Source organism: Benincasa hispida, chromosome 1 (genome assembly GCF_027475165.1).
Source record: "Benincasa hispida cultivar pf3 chromosome 1, pf3_genome.v1.1, whole genome shotgun sequence".
Lineage (NCBI taxonomy): Eukaryota > Viridiplantae > Streptophyta > Magnoliopsida > Cucurbitales > Cucurbitaceae > Benincasa > Benincasa hispida.
Genome location: NC_143478.1, coordinates 88350900 through 88357249, shown reverse-complemented (window position 1 = coordinate 88357249; position 6350 = coordinate 88350900). Strand labels below are relative to the sequence as shown.

The following is a 6350-nucleotide window of genomic DNA, read 5'->3' as shown; positions in this document are numbered from 1 at the left end:
ACACATCACTTATACTTAGAACTTATTTCTCCAATTTATTTTACACAATACACTCCTAGAGAAAATCACGATAGCAACGAACAAGCTATCGTGATATATTCAAAGGAATAACTAAGTTGCATTAAGTAGAACACCTAGTATAGCTAGAGATAGACTTACTGGTATCTATTGCATTTTGTGTTAGACGTATGCAACCTAGAGATAGGCTTTTTATGTCATTCGCGTTGAGAAATGTTGAATGATGTCCGATGCATAAACAAAAGATAAGCAAATCACTCCATTTCATCCATATCACATCCTAGTTGTGTACACTCATCTTAGACCGACGCGTCCATTTACCTTAAATTCCACTTTCGCATGATCCATCATTCACCACTCAACTCTTTTGTATCTCTTACACAGGCACAACAATTTAGTGTAAATAAGACATTTCTCACATTTATTTAGGAAAACCCCTACAGTAGATACATCGCAAGGTCTGCGTTTGGTTAACTGAATCCCTGAGTTCGACCCTGGATTTACCAGGAATCTAAAATTAGATTTATACTTGGGTCTAGTTTAGGAAAACTTGAACGTCATTAGAAGGAGTTGTGTGCGTTCTGTTGCAAATATCTGGCGCCCCAACGCATTACATTTACTTAAACGTATCGAAGCATAAACGCATCACTTATACTTAGAACTTATTTCTCCAATTTATTTTACACATTACACTTCTAGAGCAAATCACGATAGCAACAAACAAGTTTTTGGTGCCGTTGCCGGGGATTCAGAAACAAAACTAACCAGAAATTCGTTTGTATCTGTTGTAAGAACACTTCGGTCGAGGGAGTATTACGAGTTAAGCCTAAGCTTGTGAACGTTTATGAGCAGGGAGAGCACTCCTGAACTCAAATACGACCCCGAGATTGAAAGGACCTTCCGGCGTAGGAACCGATCTAACCGTCATCGAAGGTTGAGGCAACAATTTCTCAGACAATAGAACAGGCAACAAGCAATGGTGGAAGAACAGGAAAATTAGCAACTAGTTCATGCTACACAGAATGCAATCCTGATGGCAAATAGCAGCACGCGTCCCATGAGTGAGTATGCGTCCCCTGTACTGTATGATTTCTCTCCAGGAATCATATACCCAACGCGGGATGGAACCAAGTTCGAGATGAAATCTGTTATGCTCCAAATGCTCCAGTCTGCTGGACAATTTGGAGGTGGTCATGGTGAAGATCCTCAAGCCCACATGAAGCGTTTCCTGGAAACGTGTAATTCATTTGTGATTCCTGGAATCACCCTAGAGGTAATTAGGCTGTCCTTGTTTCCCTATTCTTTGCGTGATGAAGCAAAACAATGGGTGAGCTCACTGGAGCCTAGTGAAATCACCACCTGGGAGAAGTTGGTGGAAAAATTTATGCAAAAATACTTCCCACCTACCACCAACACGAAGAGACGTCGAGAGATTATGAACTTTAAACAATAAGATGCTGAGACTTTAAGCACCGCATGGGAGCGTTTTAAGGGCTTGGTCAAGAATTGCTCGAACCATGGACTACCTCTAATTATCCAAATGGAGATGTTTTATGGAGGACTGAATAGAGCATCGCAGATGGCAGCAGACGCAGCAGCAGCTGGTGGACTTATGGAGAAATCTTACACCGAGGCTAAAGAGATACTAGCCGCATTGCTAAACACAATATGGAATGGGTGGATGATACGTATGATGGAAGAGCTGACAAGAAGAAGAGATCTCAGAACATTAATTTTATCGATTCCAATGCAATAGCCACACTTTCTGCTCAAGTGGCTATGATGACTAGCCTTCTGCAGAACATAACGTTGGGAAACGCATCAAATCAGCAGAAGGTGAATCAGATAGAGGTGTTTGGGTAGCCCATGGTTAGCTGTGTGGCTTTGAAGATCCTCAATCCTATGCTGAATGTCCACACAATCAGTATGCTTCATAAAAAAAAAAAAACACATTCTCTAATACATATAACCCTAGATGGAGAAACCATCCGAATTTTTCTTGGACCGGAGGAAATCATCAAGAGCACCACCCGGGGGCGAACCATCAGCAAAGGAATGGAACGCCGCCTGCATTTCAACAAACGCATCAGGAACGTCAACAACCCTTTAATAAAGGAGGATGGGCGTCGAGCTCAGGATCTCCGCTTGAGAACCTATTAAAGTAGTACATAGCCCAGAATGATGCGTTGCTGAAAAGTCAAGCGTCATCTATCAGAAACATGGAAATCCAGGTAGGGCAGATAGTGAGCGAGTTGAAAAACAGGCAGCCTGGAGTTCTACCTAGCAATATAGAAACACCTGGGAACAATAATGGGAAGGAGCAATGTCACGCGGTGATTCTGCGAAGTGGAAGAGCTCTTGAAGAAAGAAGAATGAATTCCAGAAATACCAGTCCTTTGAAAGAACACATCACACGTTTAATGGATCAGGAAGAAAGAATGCCTGAGACTACAAGCCATTCAGAACCCAGTACTTCTAACGCGGGAAAGCTTGAGGTGATTTTGAACGCACCAATCCCTAGGCGTCTGATGAAGAAGAATTATGAACAACAATTCAAGCGCTTTCTTGAGCTCCTAAAGCAGCTGCATATCAACATTCCACTGATAGAGGCTTTGGAGCAGATGCCAACATATGTCAAATTTTTTAAGGACATTTTGACGAAGAAGAGAAGAGTCAGCGAGAAGGAGGTAATAGCGCTAACATAGGAGTGTAACGCGTTAGTAAGCAATAGTCTACCAAAGAAGCAGAAGGACACTGGGAGCTTCACAGTTCTTTGTTCGATAGGAGGATTGGATGTGGATCATGTGTTATGTGATCTAGGAGCCAGCATTAATCTCATGCCACTTTCAATTGTTAAGAAATTGGGGATTGGCAAAGCACAACCTACTTTTGTGACTCTTCAGCTCGTTGACAGAACAATTAAGTACCCAGAAGGGAAGATTGAATACGTTTTGGTGAAGGTTGGAAATCTTATATTCCCAGCAGACTTTATTATCTTGGACTATGAAGCAGATAGAGAGGTACCAATTATCCTTGGACGCCCTTTCTTAGCTACTGGGAAAGTTTTAATTGACGTGCATAAAGGCAAATTAATTATGCACGTGGACAACGTGAAGGTGAAGTTTAATGTGCTCAACGCATTAAAGTTCCCAGATAGTGAAGATTGTCAACTAAACAATATTGAGTTTCCTGAAGAAGAGACTCATATATGTGAGGTCCTCGCGTTGGAGGAGAACCTAAAAGAATTAGAGTTGCCAAGTTTAAGTGAGTGGCGAACAAAACCAACGCGTCCATCACTCGAAGAACCACCAAAACTCAAGTTGAAACAGTTACCTGGACACTTGGAATAAGCGTTCCTTGGAACCAACAACACTTTACCTGTGATTGTTTCTGCAAATCTTACAGAACCTAATGACCAATCTCTCTTGCAGATGCTGAAAAAGCACAAGCATGCAATAGGCTGGATGCTTGCAGATATCCATGGCATTAGTCCATTTTATTGCATGCATAAGATTGGGCTAGAAGAAGGGAAGTCGGAGTCAATCGAGCCTCAAAGAAGGTTGAACTCCATAATGAAAGAAATGGTTAAGAAAGAAATTCTAAAATGGTTGGACGCAGGAGTTCTTTATCCTATATCCGACAGTAGCGGGGTAAGTCCAGTCCAATGCGTTCCCAAGAAAGGGGGAACGACCGTGATAGTCAACAGCAATAATGAACTCATACCCTCGAGGACTGTCACAGGCTGGTGCATCTGTATGGATTACAGGAAACTCAACACAAAACCTAAGAAAGACCACTTCCCCCTTCCTTTTATCGATCAAATTCTTGACAGACTTGCGAACAAAGAATTTTTTTGCTTACTTGATGGATACTTTGGTTACAACCAGATTCTGATAGATTCGAAAGATCAGAAGAAGACTACGTTTATTGGTCCCTTTAGAATATTTGCATTCAGACATATGCCCTTTGGGCTGTGTAACGCACCTGGGACATTTCAAAGATGTATGATGGCTATCTTCTCTAACTTCCTAGAAAAGACCGTTGAAGTCTTCATGGACAATTTTTCAGTCCTTAGAGACTCATTCGAATCAGGCCTAGATAATTTGGAGGTCTTCCTCGCTCAATGCAAGGAAACAAACTTGGTGCTGAATTGGGAGAAATGTCACTTCATGGTGACTGAAGGAATTGTCTTAGGTCACAAAGTATCCAAGGCTGGGTTGGAAGTAGATGAAGCCAAAATAGATGTCATAGCAAAACTTCCACCACCATCAAATGTTAAAACTTTATGAAGTTTTCTAGAGTATGCCGGCTTCTACAGACAGTTCGTTAGAGGATTCTTTCAAATTGCGCGACCTCTAGCACATTACTAGAGGCGAACCGGCCCTATAACTTTAATGAAGACTGCACTGACGCGTTTGAAACCTTGAAGTATGTGTTGACGACAGCCCCAATACTGATAGCACCGAACTGAACGCAGCGCTGTATTCTCATGTGCGACGCAAGTGATGTGGCAGTAGGAATAATGTTAGGGCAAAAGAAGAGTAATTTGATACACCCCATCTTCTACGTGTCCAAAACACTAAATGACTCTCAGGAACACTACATCACTACTGAAAAAGAAATGTTGGCTGTAGTGTTTGGCATTGAAAAGTTTCGATCGTACTTAGTTGGTGTGTCAGCCACCATATACACCGAACACTCAGCCATAAAATTTCTGATGTGCAAAAAGGACGTGAAGCCAAGGTTTATAAGATGGGTGCCACTGCTACAGGAGTTTGATATTGATATCCAGGACAGAAAGGGAACAGAAAATCAAGTGGCTGACCACCTGTCCAGGCTAGAGAATCAAGAAATACAAGCCCAAGAAGGTGAAATTAAGAACACATTTCCTGATGAAAGCCTGTTTAGAGTTGAAGGCAGGGAACCTTGGTATATGGACATAGTCAATTATTTAACCACCAAGAAATTCCCTGGAAACTTTAACTCTCAGCAAAAGAAGCGATTAATTCATGACAGCAAGTTTTATTTTTGGGATGAACCGTTTCTATATAAACAATACCCTAACTTCATAATGCGTCGATGCGTTCTGGAGGAGGAGACACAACGCATATTAGCTGAATGTCATGACTCTCTGTACGGAGGGAATTTCGGTGGGCAAAGAACCGCAGCGAAGATCCTTCAAAGTGGATATTTTTGGCCCACCCTCTTTAAAGACGCGAGGGAGTTTGTTCGAAAATGTGACCCCTGTCAACGCACTGGGAATATTTCTTCAAGGATGCAATGCCCTTGAAAAATGTTCTCGAAGTTGAGCTGTTTGATGTTTGGGGCATAGATTTTATGGAACCTTTTCCCCTATCCTGTTGCCAACAGTACATACTACTTGCAGTAGATTATGTATCTAAGTGGGTAGAAGCAGTAGCCTGTGCTAGGAATGATGCATCCACTGTATCTAAGTTTCTTACCAGGAACATCTTTACACACTATGAAACGCCAAGAGCCTTGATAAGTGACGAAGGTACGCACTTCATTAATCGCATCATTTCCAAATTACTTGCAAAATATAATGTCAGGCACAAGATCGCCACTGCTTACCACCCACAAACAAACGGCCAAGCGGAAGTATCAAATCGAGAAATCAAGTCTATCTTGGAGAAAATCGTCAATGCAACGCGGAAGGATTGGGCGCAGAGGTTAGATGAAGCGCACTAGGCCTACAGAACTGCTTACAAAAATCCTATAGGTATGTCTCCATACTCTCTTGTATTTGGAAAAACCTATCATTTACCTTTAGAGTTGGAGCACAAGGCGTTTTGGGCAGTTAAGAAGTTAAACATGAACTTGGACGCTGCAGGCACTCAACGCAAACTTCATCTCAACGAGCTTGAGGAGTGGCGATTGAACTCGTACGAGAACAACAAACTGTACAAAGAAAAGACAAAGCGTTGGCATGACCAACGCATCAGTAAGAAAGAACATGTTGTTGGCCAAAAAGTTCTATTGTTCAATTCACGTCTGCATTTGTTTCCAGAAAAACTAAAATCCAGGTGGTCAGAACCTTTTATCATTAAGACAATCTTTCCATATGGAGCTGTGGAAATAACGCGAGAAGATGGCACCAACGCATTCAAAGTAAACGACCAGAGAGTGAAGCCTTACTTTGAAGATAGACTGGAACGCCAAAAGTCATCTCTCGCACTACGCGAAGCCAATTGAGACCTGCATCGAAGTATCCCTGCGTTTGCATCGCCATATATTCCAGGGACGCTTCCTCTATCCTTATCCTTTTGCATTCTATATTTTACGATGCGTTTGAGTTTGTTGATTTATTTGTT

General features: G+C 41.9%; 1 non-coding gene across 1 annotated transcript; it reads right to left on the bottom strand.

Moving 5' to 3' along the window:
• Positions 1-1438: 1438 nt before the first annotated feature.
• Positions 1439-1542, bottom strand: LOC120070397 (small nucleolar RNA R71). The gene has a single exon (XR_005479891.1). It is a non-coding gene; the product is annotated as a small nucleolar RNA R71 (small nucleolar RNA).
• Between the last annotated feature and the right edge of the window lie 4808 nt (positions 1543-6350).